Below are 12,500 nucleotides of genomic sequence, written 5' to 3'. Positions count from 1 at the left end.
TGCTTTGAGACAGTTCTGCCCTTTTCCCTCTGCGGAAGTCACCAATAATTGCCCTGCTCTACCTGGGGTTTCTGTCCTATCTAGGTAGTACCTACCCTGGACACCCAGAGAATGCAGGACTTGTTCTGCTTTGTTTTGTGGATTAGGAAAGAAGACTGGTAGATGAATAGCTTCGTTTAAAGAAAATTCTGATACCACCTTGGACATGAAGGATGGGTTAGTTCTGAGAATTACACTATCCCTATAAAAGACAGTGAAAGACTCTTTGCACATAATGGTTTGTAGCTCTGAGACCTGCCTTGCTGACATGATGGATATTACTAAGGTGGTCTTCCAAGCAAGCATCAGTTGAGGGGCAAATGCTGCTGACTCAAAGAGATGCAATGTGCATTTTCTAGCACATACTTGAGATCCCAGATAAGAAATGGGCTCCTTCTGGAAAGCTTAAGTGAATGACCCCTTTCAAGAATAGCGTTAAATGGGAGTCGGAATAGATAGGCTAGGAACAGGAAAGGCAAGCTGAGATGGCAGAAGCATGCACCTTAATACTCGAGCAGGAAAGGCCCTGGCTAAACAATCTCAAAAGATATTTCAGGACTAGATTAATGTCTGCCTGAGGAAGGCTAATGTTCCTGCTCTGCCATCACATGGAGAATCTTTTCTGTTGTGCTTAGTATGATTTTCTGGTGGTGGGTTTTCTTTCTTCTCTGAGGAGGATTAGCATTTCAGAGGAGTAGTTTACATTTTTGGATGACAATATGCAATTCTCCAGGCTGTCAGTCTGAGTATGCCCAGTCGAGAATGGAACACAGCTCCCTTTGCTGTCAGTGAATGAGGAGATCTATTTCTTGTGGGACTGTGCAGAATGTCCCTTCGCTAACAGGCAAGATGAGGGAGAACTACTGTTGTCTTAGCAGGAAGGGAGCTATGAGGATCATGCTTGGCCTGTCTAACCTGACTTTTATCATCACCCTGAGAATCAGAGGTAAAGGCAGAAAAGCATACAGTAACAGATTTGTCCATTTAAAGGAGAAAGTATCTGTTCTTCATGTCCGTGCCTATTGGGTTCCGGTGCAGAGAATTCCCCACTGTAAAGTTAGGTCCAGGAGTATTTCTCTCTTCAGAATCCTTTCATTGGGGTCTAGACGATCCCTCCTTAGATAGTCTGCTAGGGTATTGTTCTGCCCCAAATGAAGGACGCTATAAGTGCTAGTCCTAGTTTCTGTACTAACATCCAAATCTTCACTGTGAAACTGTACAAAGGGTAAGAGAGGGTGACCCCTTGTTTGTTTGTTTGTTTATATACAATATCATTGTGGTGTTGTCTGTCCATATCTGTAAAGTTCCTGAGTCCAAATTGCGTTGAAAAAATTTTATGGACAAATAAACAGCTAACAAGCCTTTTTGGTTTACGTGCAGCTTCCTCTGGTCTTGTGTCCAAATGCTTTGCATCTTCATGAGGCCTAGGTGAGTTCCCCAGGCTGTCTGAACTGTCTGTGGTGATGGTCTTGACTGTCTCTGAGAGAAATTTGCTCCAGGATTCTGTAGGATGGTATTTTTCCACCAGAGCAGCTCCTTTTCTATGCATGAAAGAAGAGGCACAAGTGTTTCCAGGGGTTGTAAGTTCTGTTCCCAAGTATTTTTTATGAACCATTGAAGCTTTCTCATGTGTAGCTTCGCTAGGGGTATCATGAGTATGCAGAATGCCATCCGAGATCCTTAGAAATTCCCTTGTTGAGATATGTTGCTTTGGCAGTAAGCTGTTCAGATAGTTTGCCAGGTAAGATATCTTGTCCTGGGGAGAAAGGCTTTTGCTGCACAGAACCAATGAGTGCCCTCCCCCAAAAAACAATCCTTGTCTGGGAAACAGCCTGGGACTTGAGGAGGTTTAAGCTGAGCCCTACCTTTCAGAAGCAGTTTATGGTGACCTGCAAGGCATTTAGAGTGTCTGTTGTATATTTTCTCTGAATCAGACAGTCAGCAACGTAAAGGTAAATATATATCCCTAGTATTCACCAATGGGTTGTAAGTGGAGCTAGGCATTTGGTGAAGACTCTGGGAACAGCAGACAAACCAAATAGCAAAGCATAGAATTGGTCGCACAAACTGTTGTCAAAAAATGTAGGTACTGCCTGTAACTGTCTGCAACAGGAACATGGAGGTAGGCATCTTTTGGAGCTGCAGTCACCATGATGGCATCCTAGAAGATCATGGGCAGCAACGTCTGCATTATCATTTTGAATTTTGGGACATAAAGGAACATGTTTAACTTTGACAGGTCTAAGAACAGTCTCCATGGACCTTCTTTTCTTGGGACTAGAACAATCCTGACCTGCAAGAAAAAGGCTGAAGGGACCCTTGCTGTAGCAGGTCTAGGAGAATAGGAGGCAAGAGGCTCTCCTCTTTTGGGGTTTTTTGGATGCCTAGGAAAAGGGGGATTTCCCTGAACTGAATGGAGTAACTCCAATCTATTATGCAGAGTACCCAGTGGTCTTTGATGATGAGCTTCAACTGATGTATAAATGAAGCGAATATTCCTGCCAGATGGCTATGGGAGGGAGGTAGGTAAACGAGGAGTGGGTGAACATAGTCATAGTTGTTCTCTGTGATGGGCGGGCTCTTTGGAGCTTTCTGGTTTCTGAGTTTGCTCTGGATGCCACCTCCTACATTGTCTGGGACTCTTAGCATGAGTAGGCCTCCCCTTGTCTGGTCTAGGGAGGAACAGGCTATATTTAGAACGGTAATTTCTATTATAACTAGGTGTAGGTGAGAGGTAAGATTCCTTAACTGTTTTTGTTTTCCATTTTTGTCCAGCTTCTTGAATAACTTTTTAGCTGGTGGTCCAAAAAGGAACTCTTTGTCTAGTGAGCACCCAGCAGGTCGGCCTTGACCTGGTCTGAGAGATGTTGCGCACTGAGCCAGGCATGTCTGCAAACGACTCAGCCTGAGACAGCTGCTCTGCATGACACATCCAATCCATCATACCCATATTCTAAACACTGTCTGGATACATGTAAGGCTGCTCTAGCAGTCTCCTGGATTTCCTTAGAGAATGTTTTGTCATTAATAGTCTCTGCCTTAGAAATGATATGGTTTTGTAGGGATAATACTTCAACCGGCAGAACTGGCAATTAAGCACCCTCATAGATAGGGTACCTGAGGTACAAGCTTTTTTTTTTACCAAATCTGTCTAAAGGTCTACTTTCTCTGTCACTAGGCAGGGAATATCTAGTTGTACTCTTTGGTGTTCCTTTAGTGGAGTCTGTGGAAACTGCCAAAGAGAGAGATTTAGGGTTCTTATAAAGGTCCTTGTAAAAGCCTAGCACTCAATAAAAATGATCAGGCTTCCTGGGAGAAGGTAGTAGAGAGTCAGGGTGCAAAGAATGTCTTGAAAAACCTCATCAAGCATTACATGCACTGGAGGGATAGCCAGTGGTCTGGGGGCTGGTAAACTCATGAGTTCGCTACAATTAGTTTGAGCCTGTGAGAATTGTTTGCTTTCCCAACTGAAAGCTTCTTTCATTTTAATAAAGGTATCCACAAATGAGAGGTCCTTTGGGGAGAAGCAAAAGAGAAGGTATCATCGAGTCTGAGTCAGGATACGACTGGGGTTGGAAATGCTCATTGTAGGACAACACCTCCTCATCTCCAGGGCCTGAGAAATCATATTCTTCTTAAAAAGCCACATCCCTATGCCTTTTGGAGGGTGAAGCTTCAGGGGTCGTAATCTGAGTGTGACTGGATTCCCTGAATTTCATGATGGCCATATATTTTTGGGCTATTTTCAAGAGGTCCTGGGCTTCAACCTGAACTGGAATGGCTGAGAGCTAAGGGGAAGACAGTGGTAAACTGACTGTTCTTTTAGGTTTAGGTGTCCATTTAGTTAAGATAACCAGAGGACAGTCATCTGACCATGACCTCGGGCTGGGGTTTCAAGACTGAGGAAGACAATGTGTCTCTGTCAGTACCTGCAAAACAAATGATGCTGAAGCCTATGGAGGGACCTCAGACATGACTGATATTGATGCTGGGGAAGAAGTGAACGAAAGGGTATGGTAGTCTCCCTAAGAGATGTGCCAGAGGGTACGGACCTAGCAGTCGCTGGACCAGGAGGCTGTGAAGGTGTCTCTCCTGAGTTGTTGGTCAACAGAGTGAAGGGGGCAGAAACACCTGTGATATCCTCAGAGTATTTTTTCCTTGTATTATTTACCTTTGCATTTTTTAGGAATGACACTGGTGGAAAAGTACAGTTTTGTACCTACCATAAATGTAGATGTTCGAGTGTATACCCTGCTGCAGTCATCACACTTGGGTTATCCTGCCGTCTGGCGGTCCCACAGTCGGCCCGAATTCCAAAGTCTTGGTCCGGTGTTGGTTGCTGTCACTTCTTCCCTGACGTCAGTGCGCCAAGGGTATATAAGAGGCATCCAACGCCATTTTCTTCAGTTTTTCTTGCCCCAGATGTCAGGTGCCCCCCCAAAAGGTGGTCAGTAGATAGTACCAAAACTAAAAGAGTAGCACAAGCAAAACATCCCCCCAGCTATAAGCAAATACACCACAAAGGTTGTATCAGATTTTGAGGTATTGAAAGGTTTTAGTTAGGTGAGAGGGGATGGAGGAAGGGTAACCTGGACTGCAGCAGGGCTACATTTATGGTAGGTACAAAACTGACTGTACTATGTTCACCGTGTTACCCTGCTGCAGTCATCACACTTGGGTAGAATCCCAAAGCTAAGGATGGGAGGTGGAGTCAAACAGGGCTAGAGGAGGCTAGAAGGCCCTGCAAAACTGCAGTGGCGAAGCCATCTCTAGTCTTAGAGTAAAGTGGTAAGTGATAATGTTTGGTGAAGGTGTGTACTGAACTCCAAGTTGCATCTTCCAGAATATCCTTGGTAGGCACCCCCCTGAGGAAGGCTGTAGATGTAGCTGCTGCTCTGGTGGAGTGGGGCTAGCAGGAACTGGTTTTCCATGGTGGGTGTAGCAAAAACGTATGCAATGTCCTATCCATTTGGAAATGGTCTGTTTTGAGATAGCCTTTCCTTGTGATGCTGCAGCATAGGATACAAAAAGCTGGTCAGATTTTCTGAAAACCTTAGTTTTATCCAAGTAGTAATGTAGCTGCCTGTGAATGTCCAAGGAATGCAGAAGTCCTTCTCCTTTGTTCTGCGGATTTGGAAAGAAGGTGGGTAAATGGATGGTTTGATTTAGAGCCACACTGGATACCACCTTAGGCATAAAGGAGGGGTTAGTTCGTAGAGAAACTCTGTCTTGATGAAAAATGAGGAAAGGCTCTACTGCCATAAGAGCCTGAAGCTCTGAGGCTCTTCTGGCTGAAGTAATTGCTAGCAGCAGGGCAGTCTTCCATGATACAAACTTTAAGTCAGCTGAGAAAGCTGGCTCAAATGGAGGTAGCGTAAGTTTTTCTAGAACAAAATTGAGGTCCCAAGTTGGTGTTGGTGCTCTCCTGGGAGGCCTAATGTTTTTGGCCCCTCTGAGAAACTGCCTTAGAAGTGGATGTGAAAATAAGGGAGGATCCGTGTTGTAGTGAGCTGAAATAGCTGAGGCGTGGATTTTAATAGATGAAAAAGAAAGTCCTTTGTGTAACATCTCAGTTAAATATTGTAGAATCTGAGGTATGTCCGGCAGAAGGGTATTTTGGCCTTTAGCTTGGTTCCAGGCGCAAAACCTTTTCCATTTGTCTGAGTAGGCTTTCCTAGTGCTGGGCCTCCTGGCCTCCAGAATAACACCCATAACAGCTTGTGAAAGAGGAGCTGGCTGGTTGCTTAGGAGATTTGCCATGCAGCCAAATTTAAGGTTTTGAGCTGGCTGTGTAGAATCTGACTGTCTTGCTGTGTGAGCAGATGAGAAATTTGTGGTAAAATCCATGGTGGGCCCTGGGCCATATTCCTTAGTAGTGGGTACCAGTGCTGGCATGGCCAGTCTGGGGCAATGAGTATCATTCGGGGTCTCTCCATCCTGACTTTCAGCAGCACCTTTGTGAGAAGGGGCAATGGAGGGAAGGCATATACTGACAGCATTTTCCAACTGAATGAGAGTGCGTCCACTTTCCAAGCTTGATGGTGAAATGTCCTTGTGCAAAATTTTGTTAGCTGATAGTTTTGGGGGCTGGCAAACAGATATATGTCTGGATGTCCCCATTTTTGAGTTATCATTGCAAACACTAGTGGATCCAGTTTCCACTCGTGGGGATCCATGATGTTTCTGCTTAGGTCGTCTGCCAATGTGTTCTTTTTTCCTGGTAGGAATTGAGCTTGTAATTGAACTTGGTAAGCCAGTGCTGTGTTCCACAAGGTCATTGCTTGCCTGCATAGAGGGTAGGAGTGTGTACCCCCTTGTTTGTTTATGTACCACATTACTGTGGTGTTGTCTGTCCTTATTATAAGCTGTCCTGGATGTAAGAGGTCCTTGAAGGCTGTCAGGGCATTTTGTACAGCTAGCATTTGTTTTTGATTGATGTGCAGATTTCTTTGATCTGCAGTCCATATGCCTTGAATGCACCGTCCTGCCATGTGTGACCCCCAGGCATAGTCCGATGCATCTGTTGTCATAGTTTGCCTGGCTGGGGGTAAGGTGAAAGGCTGACCCTTGTTGAGGTGACATGCCTGTGACCACCATAGAAACTCCTGTTGAAGGCAGGCAATGAGAGGTATCATTGTTTCCATGCTGTGGCTGTGTTGAGTCCATATGCTTTTTAGGTACCATTGTAATTTCCTCATATGCAGTTTTGCAAATGGTATTAGTAGTATGCAAGATGCCATGAAGCCCAAGGCCTGCAGAATTTTTCTTGCAGGGAGTTGGGTCTTTGTTGCCATTGTTTTGATGTATTGAGTTAGCTGTAGTTGTTTGTCTGGTGTCAGGTAAGCCATCTGGGCCGTTGTATTCAAGCTAGCACCCAGGAATGTCATATTTTGTGAGGGCATTATTTTTGATTTCTTTTCGTTTACTGTGTACCCTAGGCAACTTAGAAGGTGTTTTACAAAAGCCAGATGATGTAAGAGAGTGTCCTTGCTTTCTGCTTGGATGAGGCAGTCATCCAGGTATGGGTATATTTGAATTCCTCTTTGTCTGCAGTATGCAATTACTGGTGCCAGGCATTTTGTGAAGACCCTGGGCGCGGTAGATAAGCCAAAGGGCAGTGCAGAGAATTGGTAATGGGTTGAACCTGCAATGAAGCGGAGGTATCTTCTGCAATTTTGTCTGATAGGGACATGCAGGTATGCCTCCTTGAGGTCCAACGTTACTAGCCAAGCTTTCTTGCCCAACATGGGAAGAAGCTGCTGTAGTGTTAGCATCTTGAATTTGGGTACTTGCAAGAAGGTGTTTAGAACTGAAAGGTCCAGAATGGGTCTCCAAGCATTGTCCTTTCTGGGGACTAGAAAGAGCCTTGAGTAAAATCCTTGGCCTTGCTCCTGTGTAGGTACCAGCTGAATGGCTCTCATGTCCATGAGAGCTGTAATTTGTTTTTGTGCCTCTGCCCATTGATTTTGTGGCAAGTTTGGCATGCCTTTTATCTTTGGCAAGGTGTGGAAATGGAATCTGTATCCTTGTGAGATAATGTCTAGGACCCATTTGTCCTTTGTGACGATGTGCCAGTTGTCTGCAAAAAGTGCTAATTTTCCTCCCAAGGAAGCTGCCAAGAGAGTTTTGCTTGGCAGTTTGAGGTTTAAGTCATTGTGTTTGCCTTCTAGTAGTTTGGGACCTGTCTTCTCCTCCCTTCTGTGTTGCAGTGCCCCATTGGCAAGGTTTGTAAGGGATTTGTGCTTGTCCTCTGCCCCTTGGGCGCCTGTATTTACCCCTCTGTGGTCAGTCAGAAGCTGGAAAGGACCAATTTTTTGTTGGCCAATTTCTGCTGAAGCGTGGGGGCTGTACCTGTAAGAAATCTTTGACCGTCTGCATAGATTTTGCCTTATCCTCCATTTTCTTTAAAACATCTTCTGCTTTAACCTCAAATAAGACATCCTGCTGTAAGGGTGCATCTAGTAACTTTGTTTTAACATGATCAGGCAGAGTTTGTTCCTTTAACCAAGCATGCCTACGTATAACAGACCCAGTAACAGCTGCTCTACAGGAAGCTTCCAAGGAATCAAATCCACATTGTAAAGTATGTTTGCCCACCTGTTCAGCTGCATGCAACAGATCCTGCATTTCCTTGAATTCAGACTGTTGAGGGTGCGTGCTCATCTTTTGTTTTATTTGAGACATTAGGAATTGCTGGTATTTAAGCATGTGAAATTGACAATTTAGTGCTCTCATAGCCAGAGTAGCTGAGGTGTAAATCTTCTTCCCCGACCTATCTAGTGCTCTGGAGTCCCTTTCAGAGGGTACAGGATTTTTGGCCATAGAAGCCTTAGCCCCTTTGGGACCCTGGGAGATTGTCTCTGGATCAGCAACAGGGCTTTTGTAAAGGAATTTGTGTGAGTCAGGCACTCTATAGTATCTATCTGGTTTGGCTGGAGCAGGAGGCAGAGAATCTGGATTTAGACTAGATTCTAAATAAACATCATCCACAATGTCTAAAACTGGGGGGATAGCAAGTGGTCTGTGCTGGGGGAGTAAAAGAAACTCTCAGAGCCTTTTCTTTGAGTCAGAGTAGTCCTGACCTTCCCAGTGGAAATGTTCCCTCATGGTATGTAAGGTTTCCCCAAAGGAATAGTCTTCAGGGGGAGAAGCTGAGGGAATGGAATCTTCAGCATCAGAATCTTCATAAGGGGGAAAGGAGAAATCCTGTTCCTCAGAGGAGCCTGAGGAAATAGGCACTTGATCAGAGGAGGCATAATCCTCCTCTTGTCTAGGCCTTTTGTCGGGGGGGGGGTTGGGAACCCCTGGTTAAAGAAATCAAATCTTCAGCCATTTTAAGCATCTGTTTCTTAGGCATGGGGCCTTAAACTGGAGACTGAAGTGCAGTCTTTTTTGGTTTTAGAGGAGTCTTAAGCTTAGCATAAGATTTTATGGTGAGAGTAGTTGGCCTGAAGACACCTTCTGAAACCGAAGGTGTTTCTACAGCACCGGCTTCTCCTTCTGCAATGTCGTTGGTAGGGCCTAAATAAAATGGCTGCGTTGGCCAAGAACTCTCTGCTAGGGAATCCGAAGCGGTCTGGGGTTCCGATTCTGCGGCAGCCAGGGGCTGCGTAGGTGCCTCACTGAAAACCGGATGACCGGCGACCGGCCCAGCCGAGGCCTCAGAGTCTGGCTTGGATCTAGGCTGCCTGTCTTTATCTTTGCTTTTTTATGCATGCCGGTAGTCGGTTGCTCCGACGGCATAGTGTAATTAAATTTCCTACCAAAGTAGTGTCGTGCGAAATCAAAGCGTCGCTTTATAGTTCGCTTATTGAACCTATCACAAAACCGACAACCAGGGACGTCATGGTCTGGGCCTAGGCAAGGTATACAATAAGAATGAAAGTCCTTATGAGGTATTTGCTTCCCACAAGAAATGCAATTGTTAACTTTTTCTGACATCGGACTGAGGCAAGAAAAGGTTCCCAACGGGGTACTTAGCTTTGAAGACTTCGGACTGAAACTCGATTAGAAAATCTCAGGTGTCGGCCGACCGGCACTTGCGAACTGCTTCTGCTTCGGGCACCGCGCGGCAAGAAAGACTGAAGAAAATGGCATTGGATGCCTCTTATATACCCCTGGCACACTGACGTCAAGGAAGAAGCGACAGCAACCGACGCCGGACCAAGACTTTGGAATTCGGGCCGACTGCGGGACCGCCTGACGGCAGGATAACCCAAGTGTGATGACTGCAGCAGGGTAACACGATGAACTTCCAGGAGGTTGGAACACACTGGTGGAACTGAAACAGAGGACTCAATATGAGCTGATAAGACTTCAGTCCTTTGTTTAAGAGTCTTTGCTTAGAATTTACCACAATCAGGACAACTAGAGACATAGTGCTGATGACCCAAGCAGAACAGACACAGAAAATGAAAGTCTTTATGGATGATATGCTTCCCTCACTTCAAGAAATTATTAATTTTTTAAAGCATGAATTAGAAAAGGAAAATGCACAACAGGGTACTTATCTGACGGGTAGTTTGTAGAACCTCTGGAAAAAGCAAGCCAATCAACAGACTGCAAGCATATTAAGTACATGATGAAGCACATTGGACTGCATGGCTAGAAAGAACTGAAGATGGCGCCAACGGATACCCTTCTTATACTCTGATGTCAGGATATCTGTCTTTGGACATCTGTCAACTAGGGATGATGCAGACTCTAGAGATCATTGTGACAGATGCAGGTTTCTGTACAGTTGGAATACCCAAGAATAAGTACTAAAGAACATCATGCAGTGCCACTGGGGAAGAAGCAGAACCTGGTGTAGCTGACCTAAAATCCAAGAAGGAAAGACAAATCACCAGCCAGCCAATAAAACCATTCCCTGTAATTCATCAGAAATTGCAGAAAAGGTAAAGAAGGATGAAAGAGTTCTCCAAAAATATAACAGAAACCAATGAAAAGCAAGATGTGACACTACTCACAGAAGAAGAATGACCCCGAACAGGAACTTTTTCCCAAAGGAGTAAAATAATATACCATAACCGATTCTGTCAATTGAACTGCAATTGCTGCTTTGGAGATATCTTGTTCATGTTTAGATAACTACAGAGTAATGCAGTAGCCGTAAGGGAATCATAACATGGAATTTTTCATGGGAGAGACTGGCTTTAATATTGTGCTTATACTCTAATTGTCTCTTGCTTTTGAATTAATTTTATTTGCATCAAGATTTTTTTGGGACTCCTTCTGTCATTCTTGGCAGTTGTTTCAGTGTCCTACATCCTACTCTGGATCTAGTGGTACTCCAATTTCCACCCCCTGGTCAAAACAGAATTTTCGCCAGGACCAGTGACCAATGAGGAACTTAAAGGTGCCCTGGGGGATTCTGGTGTCTGTATCTTGGATCTCATTTTTTTTTTCTTTATGACCTCCCCACCCTTGGTGATCAGTGGTGTTGTCCTAGTTGAGGGTTTAATAGGAGACATTGCTGCATATCACCCTGGCTCAGCAGCAAATCAGCTAATCCACCTACCCACCATAAGGGCTACGCTTCCAGATCACATTTCCAGTCATTACTAGAGATCAATGTGACAGATGCCCAGGGCATAATCCCCTTTCTAGGATGGCAATGGCCATCCCTCCTTGCCACGCTGTCAGTCACCCAACCTGCTAATCAAAACTGGGTCACCTGGGCTGCAGTCAAGGCTTTATCCCTCTACCTCACCACAGCAGCATAAATTTTACTTGCATCATAATAATGATTCTGATAGTTTGCTTACAAGAAATCTTGCAGCATTCTGAATTTGCTTTATAATTGGATTAATTGTGGAATGCATTATGGCATGGGGTGCAAAGAAGATAATTTCTGCACTTTTGGTAAACACAATTATCTGAGAGAGAGGCAAAGAAATGAGATTTTTAACACGTGTGCGCAGTGGACTAAAAGGAGATTAAGTTTTTAGTTGGCTTGCACACCAGAAAAAGGAATAGGGGATAATCTACTCAACAGTCCATTTATACTAGGTCACTGAAGTGAGGGAAATGAAATATATACAAGTAGATGAATAGAGCTAAGTGCAACTGATTGGAGGGGATCTAATAATGAATCACTGAGACTGGAAATGGAGATAGAGAGAGAGAAAGGGAAACAACTCTGATAATAAGCAAAACTAAATATAAAGGCTCTTACAATAAAACATGCACTTAAGTGAACTAACATCATGATCTTGCAGCAACAGAAAAATCATGGCAGACAACATGGCAGAGCAGGTAAATCACATAATACATGGGGGCCAGAAAACAAATAGGATTCTGAAAATTGAATGGATGACACAAAGAAACAGATGAAGGGTGGTGGTGAGGGGGTTGATCGTGAAAACATGTTCAGTCCACTGGATGTGATGACGCTTCCATCTGAAGCATCACTTAGTTAGACATTTTGAAAAGTCAAGAAACAGTACCCAAAAGGTGCACAAAGCACAAATATGACCGCCATAAGAATGGCAATGGGTTTTGTCAAAACTTGAAAGGTATTTCAAAATCTAAATCAACGCTTGTTTAAAGGTCTAAGGGAAAATTGGTTTGACATACAGAAAGGTAGAGAAAATATTTAGACATTTCTTGCGATGGAGAAAATTATGAAAGGAGATACCAACAGGAGACTACTGCAGGGATAAATCTGACCACCTCACTTGAGCTTTGGCTCGGCATATGGTAAGAAGGAATACCGAAGCAGATATATGTGCATTTGTGTATGTACACATTTTGCAAGGAAAAACCCAGCCACACTACAGTTTTCACTGTGTGATACCTTAAATTTGTTGTAATGGAAGCCCATGGGAAATACAGAAATGACCCCTTAAGGACATGAGTGTTTCAGCTACATGACTTTTGAATGTCCATGACTATTTTTTTACTTTTTAAGTCTTTATGGTTACATTCAGTCCAATAACGCCATACCCCACTAATTATGG

At 44.2% G+C, this 12,500-nt stretch overlaps 1 protein-coding gene across 1 annotated transcript in view; it reads right to left on the bottom strand.

The window, feature by feature from the left end:
• Nucleotides 1–12,500, bottom strand: part of LOC122796644 (copine-3-like) — a 1,024,312-nt gene that overhangs the window by 517,367 nt on the left and 494,445 nt on the right. The window lies entirely within an intron of this gene.

The sequence above is a fragment of the Protopterus annectens genome, chromosome 3.part0 (assembly GCF_019279795.1).
Source record: "Protopterus annectens isolate FY-2018-M chromosome 3.part0, PAN1.0, whole genome shotgun sequence".
NCBI lineage: Eukaryota > Metazoa > Chordata > Ceratodontiformes > Protopteridae > Protopterus > Protopterus annectens.
Note: the sequence above shows the minus strand (reverse complement) of the source record. Positions and strands in the feature narration are given on the sequence as shown.